Consider the following 16,855-nt stretch of genomic DNA (forward strand, 5'->3'; position numbering starts at 1 on the left):
ATTTAAATGACAGAGCCACATGAATGATTAATTCGCCCAGAGGTCTATTTTTGGTCAAAATACTAAATATTATATATTGCCAAAAAGCTCTTGAGATAAGGAATCCAATCAGGTAGTTAATTTTAACAAATATGGGATATTTTGAGAGCAGTTTCCATGGGAAAGAGAAAGGGATTGAAATTTAGTTAGAAAAGGGGACACTTGGCAGTGTGTTATGCAGATCTGATCTTTCCCTCTTCTTCTTATTCTCAATTCTTCTCAATTGTAAGGGTTCCAGAATTCTGTGAGAGTGGCTCCATTTTTCATGGGTTCCAATTCTGAGTTCTCTTCAAAATTATACAAGGCAATGTCCTTTTCCATAGAATAGAGTTTCTTCTTGCTGTAAATGTTTTCTGTTGCAGTCACATATATGTAAGGCATATACAATTTATTGGGTTGTCTTCAGGCATTCTTCATTTTCAATAAATCTAGTCTTCAAGGGAGTTTGGGTTTATCCTCCTAAATGAGAGTGTAATTCTTGTTCTTAGGCATCCTTTACAAAAGGGATTTAAATTCTATGAGCAGAAATTATGAATTTGAATTATTGTTTGGATGTGTGTGATCCTCTGTTTGAGCTTAGCATGAATTTTTGTAAGGCATTAATGCAGAGATATCTTTCTTCAAATAAATTAGATTTGCAATAAATGTTTTCATTTACAGATTGATGTATGACTTTGTTGCCCTTGGATAAGGCACTGATCTTGTAGATTGGGGAGATTCTTAGAGATTTTAAATCAATATCCTCATTTAATTTTATGTTTGTAATGTTAGTTTGGTCTATCTATCTCAGGATTCAAACATTATTGAGTTGCAAGTGTGGATCTAGCCCATCTGCAGTAACCTCTTATTTTTTGAACCTTTTGAGATCCATTTGCTTTTGTTGATGCAGTCTTGTGTGTAATGGGTCTAATTAAATGCATCATAGGTACACCCACCTAGGTTTTGCAGAGGCTAAAGAGTAGAAGGATTTAGGTCCTTGTTATGTTGTCCAAGCCCTGAAGTGTTTCATTGATTGAGATTGGCTATCTCATAGATAGATTTGTATCTGTTCTTGGGTTAACCAGATTTGGTGAACAAAACAACCCTTATATGTGTCCCCTTGTTGATTGTTAATATGTCTTATGGATTTGCATTTATGACTTGATGATTTGTAAGCCTCTAGGAGTTTCTTACTTTTGGTTGTGTTGTGATTGGTTTTTGCTTTAGAGTCCATGTGTAGTTAGTCTCTTTGGTTATAAGTGCTAGCTTAGGTTTATAGTATCTGTTGGTACCTTGTGTCATCTCATAGCACAGAGGGTGGTTCCTTTGGTTCCACATGGTCAGGTGGTTGGTTCTTTTAAGCCATTGGGATGTTCTCTTGGATTTTGTCATGCATAAATGTGGATTATTCTTCATGATGGATTATGGATGTACCTTGTAGGAGATTCATGTAATGGACATGATGGATTTATGTAATGTAATATCTTGTATGTAGTAGTAGGAATCTTGTATTAGGATGAGCTATGCTCACGATGTATTATAATGCAAATGAATTTGTAATTATAAGTAGTTGTAGATGAAATTAGGGATTATATCATAAATTGTAATATGGTTATATGTTGTAGCATGTAGTATTAGTATACTGGAAGGAAATGACTTTATGTTCTTGGAACCATAATGGTTTATATTTGAAATAGAAATGGATTTACATTATGATTTAACTATCTTAGTTGGAGAAAGGGAATGTTATGTTTATGATTAGAATGTAAATAAATATATATGAAGGAATCTTAAGAATGGAATTATTTTCATGTAAGATATGAATATGTTGGGTAATGTAAATTAGATTTAGATAATGATGAAATGGATTCATATAGATGCATTGAAAGATAAGAAGCATGTATAGTATGCATGTTGATTAATTCAGAAAGAAAGCATTAAGATACTTTCATTAATGCATTTAGGAATTAGGATTGAGGAAATTATCATGTCAGAATTTAGATGCACGAGTAGCTAGATTAGATGGATAAGTAAAGATAGATTTTGCCTATGCATTTGTATTGCATTATCATGGAGAATGGATAAAAGCATGTAGATAGGAAATATTGGGTTAAGAAACATTTGGATTTGGTGTATAAAATTAATGTAGACTTAAGGGGGTTAGTCTTGTTGGCAATTGAAACTCATCTGATGATTTTAGGTGACTTCTGGTGGTTGATTGTTTGTTCAGGGTTTTCATTGATGGAAACTCTTCATGGTGATTTGATCTAGCAGTCGTGATTCATCTTAACCGGAAGTTGGTGTTAACCGGTAGCCAGTTAACCAATAAAACAAGGTAAACTAGGGTATTATGGTAACGTGTTGGTCCAGAATGATTTCCGATGATTGCGGTGTTTTTGGTGATTGTTTTTGTGATCTCGATGATAGGGAAGACATTTGGGAAGCATGTGATTATAATATTTTGTCTAGAGCTATGTTTTGTTTGAGATTGAAGTCAACTTTAAACTATATGTTACATCTCTTGAAGATGACTTTAAGGAGATTTCTTTTGTGTTATGACTAGATATTTAAGATAGATTTGGAAATGAATTTTTGGTATGTTAGAGATGTGGTGATCCATTTTGGTTTGATTGAGCGCAATTTCACATGCACATTTTTCTTTCAGACCAATCGGTAGCTGACTAAGACAGAAATAGAGCATTCAGCATAATAGAGATAGTCAGAGATTCAAAGCTTAACAAAAACTCATTTATGCATAGTCAGATGCTAATTAAGAGTTCTTTTTATTGTATTTACTCATTGTAATCAAATTGTAAGTCAGTAAGACTTCCCTGAGGGTTGTAGCCCTCCAGGCAAATTTATTTAGGCAGTGATCTCTAGGCAGTGAGCCTGAATGCAAGTGCATTCCCCATCTATGTAATATTTATGTACTCCTGGCCATAGTATATGAATATTGTGGGTTCTAGCCCCACCGTGGTTTTTCCCCTTTCGGGTTTCCACATAAAAATTCCCATGTTGTGGATTTGTATATTATTTGTTTCATGTTTATGTTCTTTTATGTTATGCATTGTTAACCGGTGGATAAAGAATCAGTTTGTGGTTTTAACTTTCTGTAGATCATTGATTCACCCCCCCCCCCTCTCAATGATCTCTCATTCCAACAAGTCTTGCATTGGAAAGGATTAAATGTATCATGCTAGTGAATGGTATATTAGCTTTCATATCATATTTGGTAATTAATCTAGTAGGTTGCATATCTCATGGTTAGTAAATGAGTATGATACATTAGATTAGAGTTTGATTATATTAGATGAGATTATCATGTGAGTAAGATGTCATTATGGTAGTTAATGAAAGTAATGACATTGAATTACCCTAGGAAGAAGTTAATGATGTTATGTTTATTTCCACTTGCGTAATTTAATCAATGTGCTAGGATGTATATTCATAATGTTTAATTAGTTGATGAATGCAATTAGAAGATGATACTATGTGTTGCATTAGTTGTTATTAGATGTTTTTTTTAAAAATTATCTCCATTAGTGTGTTAGTAGCTTAATTTATCTAGGGTATTTTGGCGGGCATCACAATAGATACATACTCTAATCTCACTTCTTTCTCATTCACCTTCTCTCTCAAGAAATGAAATTTGATTGATATATGTTTTGTCTTAGAATGCAACACCGAGTTATTTGAAATATTGATAACACTTGAATTTTCATAATATATAACAATAGGCTCATTATAAGAAACTCTAATATCCTTCAACATCTGCTTCATCCAAATTATCTGAGTGTAATTTCTAGTAGCAACAATGTATTCATCTTTTGTAGTAGATAAAGAAATATAATCTTTCTTCTTACTTTCCCAAGAAATCAACTTATTTCCCAAAAATAATGCTCCATCGGTAGTGCTCTTTCGGTCATCAACATCACCTGCCCAGTCAACATCAATATAAGCACTCAAAATGAAATTATCATTCTTTAGATACCACAAACCATAATCAATTGTTCCCTTCAAATATCTAAATATCCTCTTCACAGTAGTAATATGGCTTTCCTTAGGATCAACCTGGAATCTTGCAACAAGACATACAACATTGATAATGTTAGGTCTAGTATAAGTCAAATATAGCAGTCCACCAATCATAGATCTATACAGGGTCTAGTTATCCTTCAGAGATTCATCATCTTTTGTCATCTTGCATCTAGTCACCATAGGAGTTGTAACAAGTTTGAAATCATCTAACCCAAAAAATTTCAGTAATTCCTTCACATACTTTGATTGAGATATGAAAATGCCTTTGTGATTATGTGTAATTTTCAATCCCAAAAATAATTTCATCTCACCTATCATAGACAACTCAAACTATTTTTGTATATCATCAACAAACTTCTTACTCAAATCATCATCTCCTCCAAAAATAATGTCATCAACAAAAACTTCAACAATCAAAATATTATCATTATCAATCTTGAATTATAAGTTACTATCAACAATGCCTTTATAGAATCCCAACTTCATCAAATACTTGTCCAATCTGGCGTACTAAGATCTAGGGGCACGTTTAAGCCTATACAATACATTCTTCAATCTACATACCATGTCTTCTTCATCTGTCAATGAAAATCCATCAGGTTGCTCAATGTAGACTTCCTCTTCCAATTCACCATTCAAAAAGGCTAACTTCACATCCATCTAATATACCTTGAATTTCTTATGAGCAGCATATGCAAGAAATAATCTAACAACTTCAATTCTAGCTACCAGAGCAAAAGTCTCCTCAAAATCAATACCTCCCATTTGAGAATATCCATTACATATTAGTCTTTCTTTGTTTCTAGCAACTTCTCCATCTTCATTTAGTTTATTCCAGAAAACCCATTTAGTACCAATTACATTCTTGTCCTTAGGTCTCAGAACAAGATCCCATGTATTTTTCTTCTCAATATAATTTAACTCTTCTTCCATGGCTTTTACCCAGTTTTCATCTTTACAAGATTTAGCAACATCTTTAGGCTCAATTTTGGAAATCAAACATGTCTCTTCAACATCAATTCTTCTCATAGTCATCACACCTTTATTTTTATCACCAATAATCTAATTCTTTGAATTATTTAATCTTACATACCTGGGGGACTTTTGATTGATCTGATTTTTAGTTTTTTGAACTTCTTCACTGCCACTAGTATCTGGATTTACTGACTCTTCTAGATCACTTTGTTTCATGCTCAGAGTCTGCACTTTCTTTGAAGTAACAACCTGATCATCAGTTTCATATATGCATTCTCTAGTTTGCTTCTCATGACTCTCATCAACCTTTACATTCACTCTTTACACTATTTTTCTCAATCTTTTGTTGTAACACCAGTAGGCTTTTCTCTTAGTAGAATATTCCCAAAAGACTCCATCATATCTTGCATCAAATGTTCCTATATCCTCATCTCTTTTGATATAACATTTGTTTCCAAAGATTCTGAAATATCTAACTGTAGGAACATGACCAAAAGATAACTCATAAGGAGTCTTACTAGCATCACCCTTTATATTCATCTGGTTGAATTTGTACAAAGCAGTGCTAACAACTTCTCTCCAATAGATATACAAAACATTTTCTTCAATCATTATAGTTCTAGTAGCATCCAAAATAGTTTTATTCTTCCTTTCAACAACTCCGTTCTGCTAAGGGGTTTGCAGAGCAGATAACAGTCTCTGGATTCCATGCTATTCACAAAAGGAATTAAACTCATTAGAAGTTAATTCTCCTTCTCTATTAGACCATAAACACTTCAAATTCAATCCTATCTTTGTTTCCACTATAGTTTTTGTTACAAGCTAGGGTTTTCATTGCACCAAAAGATCGACCTGTCAATGCCCAATACAACCACTAGACTTATAGAATCCATAGGAGGTTGTTAAACCATGTTGCAAATCCCCACGAGGGACGCTGGCCCACTACCAACAATCCCCCTCCCAGCGTCACTCGTCATGGCCTACGTGATTCGAACCTGTGACCAAGCTCTGATACCACTTGTTACAAACTAGGGTTGTCGTTGCACCAAAAGATTGACTTGTCAATGCCCGATACAACCACTAGACATATAATCCACATGAGGCTATTAAACCATGTCGCAAATCCCCATGAGGGACACTAGCCCACTACCAACAGTTTTGAATATTTTGAATTTCTCCAGTGCTTCAGAATTCTCCCTTAGAAAAGTGACTCACATCATCCTGGAATAGTTGTCAATCAACAACCTAAAGTACCTGTCACCCTGCAAGATTCTCACCCTAGAAGGTCCATATAAATAAATATGCACAATATCTAATAACCCATTAGATGTATATAGTTCTCTCTTGAATGAAATTATTGTTTTCTTTCCCACTTGACATTCTTTACACACCAGATTAGTAGTTTTCACTATCTTAGGCATATCTCTAACAACTTGGGTAGAACTTAATCCTAATCATGTAGTCAAAGTTAACATGACACATCCTCCTATGCCACAACCAACTCTCAAAAATATGAGAAATCAAACAACTTTTCTCACCAACATTCAGCTGAAATATATTACCTTTAGTTTTAGTTCCTAATACTATTTCTATATTAGAGCTATTTAAGATCTTACATTTCCCAATCTTGAATTGTAAATCATATCCCTTATCAACCATCTATCTAATGCTCTAAAATTATACTTCAAATCTTCAACATATAAAACATCACCAGTATTATGCTTACCATCAAGAGAAATAGAACCTCTACCATGGATTACACAAGCTTTGTTGTCTCCAAATCTTACTATACTGCCATCATACTTCTCCATATTCACAAATTTACCTTTATCACCTATCATGTGATGTGAACAACCACTGTCAATCACCCATTCATAGTTCTCTTCAATCTTAGTAGCCAAGGCTTTCTCTTCAATAATTCAACTTGTAGAATCGACAGGTACCGGATCATCTTTCTTGATAACAATGAACACAAATTCATCTTCTAAATTCCCTTTCTCAGACTCATCATCTATCACACCTTCATCAACAACATAATAACATTTCTTTTGATATCTATACTTGTGATTAGGCTTGTAAGGCTTATCATACTTTGACACTCTTTCCTCTCTTTCAGGACACCTAGAAGCAAAATGTCCTATCTTATTGCATGAAAAACATTTAAAGGGTAACTTCCCTTCATACTTATTGACTCCCTTAGGCAGTCTTCGAGCAATAAGTGCTTGAAGATATTCCAATTCTCTTTCTTGTTCTTCCTTCTCTCTCATTTCCCTTTCATATCTAGAAACCCTAGTTGAACTCTCTTTCAAATCATACTTATGCTTTCTAGATATAGTAGCTTTAAATGCATCTCATCTTTTCCATGTGATTCACCAAGTTCGCTCAATTCAAAAGTAGCAAGATTACCAACAACATATCTCTTATCATAGTTGTCCCAGTCTAGATCTCATCAATAGCAACAACTTTGTGTTTGTAAGCAGGAGGCAAGGATCTCAACACTTTAACTACAATCTCATCTTCTTCAAGGGCTCCACCAGCACATCTAATGTTTAGTACAATATCATTCACTTTAGCCATAAAGGATGAAATATTCTCGTCTGCTCCCATTCTAAGAAACTCATACTTTCCTTTCAAGCTCTATAATCTAGCAACTTTCACATGTTTATCTCCTTCATACAAGGTTTCCATCTTCTCCCAAATATCATGAGCAGTCTGGAATCCCATCACATTAGTCATCTCTACATCAGTTAGGGCACTCAACAATGCTTCTTTATCTCTTATATTATGTTCAACATCCTTGATCCCAGTTGTAGTAACAAGACCATTCTGAGGAACATTGTAGGCATTCTTTGTGATCTTCCAATAATCTTCTCCAAGGAACTTCAAGTGACACTTCATTCAGTCATTCGATATAGTGTAATTAGTTCCATCAAATCTTAGAATCTCCTTCTTGAAAACAATAGTTGCCATCCCGGATCTCCTCAAGTGGTCAAGCTCCTTGTAGAGGATCTAGCTCTGATACAAATTGTTGGCAACAACAATGTAGGAAAACTAAGAGGAGGGTGAATCAGTTTTCACCAAACTTAAACAAATTAGCCTCCACTTTAATTCAGATCAAGAACAACAATAACAAAGATAAACACCACATACACAATACACATAACACAAATTTTTGATGTGGAAAAACTGGTCAAGGGAAAAACCATGGTGGGGTCCTACCCACAATATGATGATACTCTAAAGTAGTATGTGTAAATATTACAATGGGGAATGCACATGCATTTAGACACACTGTTTAGAGCCCACTACTCAAAAACAACAAAGGGCTACAACCTTGGGAAGGCTCACTACCTTACAAAGATCAAACAACAATCTAGATTACATGAACTGAAATAATAGCATCTTCAAATGCTTGATCACAGTTCCGGTTAAGAACATATACTCAAACTCTACTCTTCACACTTTTGCACACTCTTTTAAGCTTCTTCATTTTTCTCCTTTACTACTGAAATATCAAAACAACATTCACACAGGTAGATTCACCTCTCTCAAATGAATATTACATATATTTATACAATTCATCAACCTTAACCTCAAGTTTGGCTCAACACATAAGACCTAATTACAAAATTACATCACACGATACATAAATCAATATGCAGACCAATACAATATCAGCAAGGACATAGTATGGACCCAAATCAAAACCTAAAACCTACAACACCACCGAATATCTTGCCAAGATCATCTGCAATATGTAACAACCATCAAGTCGGCCAGAAGGTCATATAACACGAATAATACCATTGGATCAATATAATATTCAATAACATGCACCACGATCAATGCAAACCACCAAAACACATAGAACACGATCAAAGAACATCAACAAGCAATGTGAATTCCTCCGCAATAATTGTAACAACTCGGATAACTAGAATCATCATCATTTCATCATCGGAGCTCAAGAACACCAACAATAAAATGAAAGATACACTTGTGAAGTTCTAAAACTTGAACCATCTAAACTGAGGACACACATGAACATCCCAAACACTCCCCAAAATTTTCACAACATAGAAGATAAGTATCTCAAAACCCATTAATCGACATCAACATATTTGCAACCAAACCAACTCTCTGCAACACCAAAGCACAAGAAACACAAGAATATATTGACATCAATAACAACAACGCATTCCAACAACTCTAATATCCAACAATAGATACATAAGATGTTTTAATGATATAAGGACCTAGCTAGTTAAGTTCAAACCTTTTTGGCTTCTCTCTTTCTTGTTAATTCTTGGGATTTTCTCTTAGGAAAAGGTCTCCAATCTCAAACACATAGACTCAAACCCTCTTGATGTAGCTGCAACAAAGATGATTCTAATAAGGTTAAAGATGGTTTAATGTTGTTTGTTGTCTCTCATCAAGTCACTCTAGCTCATAAAATTTTGAGACTATATATTTTTCAACATCAATGAAACATTGCACATATACACTCAAGGATGGTAACTTGACCTTTATAGGTACAATGGATTCAGATCCATAAATAAGGGGATAGGGAGTGGCACACGTATGGGTGTAGACACTAGTTTAGTAGGCCCATAAATTAGGATTAAGTAAAAGATATCAATCGCAACCAACTTCATTAATAGTCTTTTTTAGGATATTTAGGATAGTTTTATTAGATTCCTTAGTTTGACCATTACTTTGAGGGTAGCATGGAGTGGAAAAAAGGTGATGAATTTGTTTGCAAATCTTATGTACATATTGAATTTTGAAGGTTTAATTTTTATTAGTAACAATAGATGAAGGGACACCGTAATGACAAATGATGTAATTAAGGATAAAATTGGGAATTTGTTTTTAGTAATGAAGGTAAGTGGGATAGCCTCAACCCACTTTGTGAAATACTTAGTGTCAGTTTTTGTCACAAAAGTGTGCAACCTTGATGAACTCTCAAGCTCATCAACCTTGTGACACATTGAAACAACCTCCAAGTGTGGTGATGGTGCCCAAAAATGGGTTTACACTGACACGAGGCAGAGACCAAGTTGATTTCTTCTCAAATATCTATGGACAACCACTTCCAACTATTAATATTCTTCAGCAACAATAACAAGGATACAATATCCTTCTACACTTTAGGCTCTGAAAAACCAAGGAGGGCGATCCCCATGCCAATTTGTTATTTCTATGCCACACTCACAAATTATACATGAAACAAAGCAAATAATCTCATAGAAAGACTCAACAGAAAGGGAGAATGCTCATGAATGGAAAATTCCTCAGTGATCCTAAACTAGTTTGGAGCATGAGATGATTAAAACACTTAACAACATTCATGTAAATGAAGATATTCTGATATTCAACAGGCTATAGCAAATAAGTGGTGATTCCGAACAGGAAATCAACACTAAGACTTTCACTTAGCTATGATCAGTGCCTTATTCCATTGGGTACATGAATTCATACTGCATAAAATGCATTCCGACATAATTTATCTAACACATAAACCTAAGATAATATTGCCTTGCAATACATCATATTCGTAACCCCAACCCAAAACTACTTATCAAAATCCCTGTAAATATCCCTACCACTCTGCAATTTTACTCAAGCATTTAATTAGCCCCTTAGACCAAAGCATGAATAGAAAATGCATACACCACAACAGTTCAATGAATGATAAAATCCTTGATAATATGCATTCAAAACATGATATAACAATACACTGGAGAGAAATGGGTTTAAATTATATTTCTATTGAATAATTTGGCTGTCTCCGTAAGAATACATTTCATACATAACTCCTTCAAGAACCTACAGAATTACAGACATAAGACTCTTTCTATTTTGCTCTGCAAAATGACCTTTTACAACTTTTTATTTCACCTAAACTTTTCTATTGGAAATAGAACTTCGAAACACTCAAGGGACCAAAAATACGAACCTCATCTCATAGCCCTGAATTCCCTTTTATAAAAAACAAGGGAGAAAACAAGCTTCAGGCTAGAGGAGACACTCGTCATCTCAAAATGATTACATACAACTACATTCTTTTGTACAAACATTCATCCTTGATTTTGCTTCTGTAGGATCAAAGTATGTGGCCACCTTTTTTAAAACTCATGATGAATATTACCACCATTTCTATTATACAGGTTCAAAAATATCTTCCACTAAAAGACAAAAATAGTTATGCAAATTATTTACAACCTTTATTCATAATTCAGATACATACTACTCCACGCACTATAGTCTTCATTGAATGGCCAATCAAAAATCATGACTTCATCAGCTTTTCCCCTGTATGGAATATATTTAATGGCTACCTTGTTTGTCTCTCTTTCAAAAGTTTCAAAAAATGATCCTGTGGCAATTATTTTATCCATGCTATCCTCCAACATATCCATGTTTAGCCCTTCACATATCAGCTCTACTTGGGTACTGATGACTCTTTCTGCCTCTTCGATCCAAGATTGTAAAGGCTTGACTACCCCTTCTTAATCTTCAATATCTGGCGAAAGAGTGTTTCCATTCACTGAAAATTTTAATCAATTCCCTTACCTTTCTTTCTATATTCTCCAACAAACTTTGGGCTTTCTTGCATTGATTTTACCAACAAATATGTTGGTTGGAGTGCATGTGGTCTCTCGGAATGATACTTAGAGGCGATGGACATTATTCTGAGCTCATTTTCTCTTTGCAACCATTTTGTAAACAGAGGAATTGCCACTTCTTTATCATCATCAAATTTTTTAATAGCATTAAATAGCAAAGAATATAAGGCATGGACACTATTGAGCCTGCTATCAACTTTCTCATTCATATGAGTTAGCACTGACCTAACTATATCCTTTTTTTTCCCGGCTGATTAATCTTCTGATTCTTTCAACTTATTTTCTAATTCAACAATCTTTTCTAAAAGCTAAGATTGATTTGGTTCAGTTGATTTTCTAGCTTTAGGATCATCATCATCATCATATGGGACTAATTACATACCAGGGATGCTAGCACTTGCATCAAGTTGAGTTTCTTCTCCTCCCTAGACCATAGGTGATGACCTAGATGTTGATGACTCGGATGGCCCTGTAAGTGTAGAAAGGAAACCTTTATTTGTCCCTGCTCAAAGTGTTGCACTCTCATTTGCAACTCCACAAACCTTTTTTGAGATGCATTGTAATCATTGAAAAGCTTATCAACCTTTCTTATCTGCTCTACCTTTTCCAAAGCTTCTCTTTTTGAAGTCTCATGTGCCAATTTAACAATATCAACATTTAACTTTGTAGCCTCTACACTTGACGTGTCAGATGCTCTTTTTATAATAAGACTTCCCCTCAAATTTAGGTTTAGGTCACTAATATTAGGCTTTCTAGGTCCTTCCTCTAGTGCCCATATTGCCAAGGTTGCATAAACATCCACAAAATCTGATCCTTTTAATGCCAACCTTGCTTCTTCTTCTAAATTGAAATGTTGACCCTTTGACTTCCTGATTGTATCAAAAGCCACTACAGCTGCTATGTCCCATTCTAGTAAGACTAGGAATCCATCCTGACTTATAGTCTTCCTGCCTTCATCAGCAGTGATTTCCTTAAATTCTTCCATCATCTCATTCTTTACTTCTTGGTTTTCTTGATCCGATCTATCTAGCCTTTGGGCCTTTTTCTTAGTAATTCTTCCTTTGTACTCCTCAATCTTTATCTTCCATACTAGTTGTAGAAAGGATGGGTTCCTCACAAAAGTATCATCTTCAAGGAACTTATCACATGCCTCCTTTCTTGTATCTTATAAAGTTTTACCCTGGATATCCAAAGGAGTGAGATCCAACATCACATTAGGAGGCAAAGGAGAAACATCAAACTTCATTTTTGCACTTGTTTCTATGAACATATCTTCCTCCATTTGTTCTTCATCCTTCCTTACAGGTGATGGTGAAGGACTTATGTCCGAGTCTTAAAGATCAATGATCTTGATTCCTTGAAAAGGCTTGTTTTGTATTTTAGGAGAAGGCTATGCACTCATCATCTTTTTACCCTTTCTCCTTATTAACCTCCCACTGTCATTGCTACTCTTCTTTTCATCACTCATTTCTTCTCTTTCTCCTTTTTGAGAAGATTCATGAATAGGCCTCCTTCCTACCATGTTACCTTCTCTTTGAGACAAAGGAGGTTGTGAGCTTGACTGTTGTCGGCCATGAACTTCTTCAAGTTTGGCTATCTTCTCCTTTAAAAATAGATTTAGTTCATCAAAATTATTCATAACAAAGTCGACCTTGGCACAAAATGGGGAAAAATCCTTCAATGGGTCATACTCTGGATCCATCTTTTGGATTTCACCCCATAATTTTCTGAAGATTATCCACTTTTCTTTCCTCCATTCCTGAGTCATGAAATCAAATTCATTTATGATTATATCCTGAGGAAAGTTATGCTCATGGGGAAACATACTTCCTTTTATTTTGTTTTGAAAGTATTGTAGAACCCCTCAGGATCACTATGTCTAGCTATACTCACCCCCAAATGATATGGAGCAAAGAATTTATCAAAATGTTCATACCCTCCCTTCAGAATTACAAAATAAGGGATGATAGTGTAATCTGGGAAAATTGTTCCTTTACCCCTTCCTTTTAAATCCTTGTCATGAATGCATCATATTTGCCACATTACCTCAATAAAACTCATTCTCAGAGGAACATTGAAAGGCAGTACATGTGGTTGTCTAGAGAAACTATAGATTTTGATAATAGTACTTACAAGATAAGAGATAAAATCCCCCCAATTATGCTCAATCCCAACAAGTGGTAACATCTCTTTGGGTCTTACAAAATCATGTAATTCTTTGAGAATTCTTGGCAGATTTACTATTAACCTTTTCCTCAACTTAGAAGCAAAACTATTATCAAATCTTACAAAGTTGGCCTCCTGTTTATCCCAAGACATATCCGTGCTCCAGAGTTGCACTGGAATCTCCTGGTTATCAATTATCCTTTTAAGGTTCATGGTTCCCTCAAAGTAATCTGCATTCCTAAATAAGAACATATACATGAGTAAAGAATACCAGAAGAATTTAGCACCAACCACTTCATTCTTAATATCATGTAACCCCTCATGAATCTTTTCTTCAAGGTAAGGGACAAAGTCGAAAACCACTATATAATCTAGATGTTGTATTTGCATGAGCATGTACATAAAATCAGATGGAATCACTGTAATTAGATTAAAACCCAATATCTAACATAGAGAGAAGAAGGTAGCCTAAAAGTAGGGAGCAAAAGCACCAATTGGGAATGGCTCCTCTGAGCTAGGGCTGATATGGTATGTTGTACTCCCTACTCTAGCCAAATGCATTGGAAGGAAATTATTTCTAATGAATTCCCTCATCTTATAGTACTCTACCTTTTTCTCATTCAAATCTATCTGCACCAAGCTTGCAGATGGTTCATACAGGTGAAAAACCTCCTGGAATTCTTCCCTTCTAATAGTCAATAAAATATCTCCTTCAGTTACCCTAATAACCCTCAAGATAGGGTCATATCTATTTGCAATAGCTTTGAGTAAGTCAATGTCCATGAAGACACCCGATATTACTAACTTACCCAAATCATACTGCCAGGGATTGGATAATGGGGAATACAAGTTCCTCTATCCATATCACAGTTTGAACATTTCTAATCCAGTCATTGGTACACTAACATCCGCCAAGCGGAATGCTTTATCGGTTAACCCTTCCCCTATGGTTTTTCCACTCACAAACCTCTGCCCCTGTTGTCTATCATTTGTCGAGGGCTTTAATTGGTCCAAGAAATCATCATATAGATTTCTTTCTATATAATCAATTTGTCCTGAATGTTTTCATGAGGGAGCCATCTTTTGAAACTAGGGTTTTTCACTGTAATTTCAAATTGAGGAAGAAAAGACTAGGGATAACACGAGATTTAAATTATAATAGCAATTTAAACAAATTTTGCTCTTCTTTGTTTAGCTCTTAACCCTAAAATAATTGAAATTCTTTTCTTACAATTCCATGCATAATTTATAACATCAATTCGTTTCAAGAATAGATGAAGGAGCTCAGACAAACTTACTATTTTGATTTCACCAAAGAGATGGCAACTCTATTTTGCAAAGAGTCGTTTCAACCTTCTTCAACAACAGGAATATCTTCTAGATCACTATGAAATCCTGTACGAGTGAAGAAAAAAATTTAAAAGTACTTTTATTTCTGCTTGGAATGAAATGCAAATGTCTCATCCGCCATTACTACTCACATGAGTGAAACAATGGCTCTTAACTTGGATTTGAAAAGGTTTAATATCTAACCATCGATCATCCTCCAAGTTGGCAAATCTTATGGACCAAACCATTCAATCTGACAGTTATTATCCAATGTTGCAAGTGGGTCCATCATTGGTGTAACATGGTATATCCAACTCATTGCATGTTTCACCACCTTTATTGACCCTACCATTGGCTTTTCCTAGCTCGCTTTGGACATGTGGCATCATCTCGTGATGTCGCGGTCCATAATTTCCTTGCATCTTTTGATTGCAAAACCATGAAAACCATCTAATCTGCTCTTTGTTTACCTTCTATCTTCACCGGTCACTTGACAAAGTTTGCTAACTCCCGATCATTTCTTAAACCACAATTAAAACATTACCACTTGATATAAGCACGTGTAGAAATATTCATTTCTAGTCACTCGGGTTTTAACCGCCGAGAACTGGTAACATCAAAATTTTTGAAAAGTCAAACCGTCAGCTCACCTTTCTCCATTAAGCATACGTCAGCTCACCTTTAACCGCTAGGAACTGGTAACATCAAAATTTTGAACTTAGGAAAATTATGGGCGCGAACACAAATATTAAAAGGAGACCGACTATAGGGAAAACTTTATGTGACTTAGGAAAATCATTTCATAAACTGGTCTAATGCAACTTAATACTTAGGGAAAAAATGACCCTGCCTACGAAATACAACCCTCGGCCTTAAGTGAGAAAAAGGTAACAACAAAATATAAAAAGGCCCAAAGATTTTCTTTTATACCAAGACTTAACCAGAAAGTCACAACCCCTAAAATCCTAAACCCTGAAAACTTGATAGAGGGCATAATAAAACCGAAATGACCAAAATTTTGCAAGACATAATTTTAGGTCCTATCAGTGGCTCTAGTTGGGGACGTCCATTTCATAGGAATGAGATGAGAAACCAAATTTTTTTGATGAAGCAGACCAATTGCAGAGCAAACCAAAAAGAAGTTACCTAGATAGGGTAACTTCAACAAAAGGGAAACTACACTAATATGTACAAAACCTAACTAATGCTCATGGAAAATAACTACTTTCAAGAAAAGTAGAGATTCAAGAATTGTTCATGAACATGCAATTCAAGAGTGTCACCATGTATATCTTGGAGAATGTACCGATCTTCTTCCCATTTTCTTTGGATCAAATATGGGCCCAGCCAAATGGCATCAAACTTTCCATGTTTTCCCTTGTCCTCTATTCTGGCATTCCACATCAGAACCAAATCATTAACTTGAAAAATCCTTGCAGTTTCTCTCTTGTCATACAGGTTTTTAACCTGCATCTGTAAGTTTGTATTTCTAGTACTGGCTTCTCTTCTAGATTCATCTAGTTCCATTAAAGCCTCAATCCTCAACTACATATCATCATCTATATCATTGTTATAAGTTTGGAAAAACTTATACATCTCCATCAGGTTGTTTTGGGTTAACCTTGCATGCATACTATACACCAAATCAAAAGGTGCACACCCAATTGCTTTCTTAATTGTTACCCTATCTGCACAAATTG

This window comes from Cryptomeria japonica, chromosome 6, assembly GCF_030272615.1.
Source record: "Cryptomeria japonica chromosome 6, Sugi_1.0, whole genome shotgun sequence".
Lineage (NCBI taxonomy): Eukaryota > Viridiplantae > Streptophyta > Pinopsida > Cupressales > Cupressaceae > Cryptomeria > Cryptomeria japonica.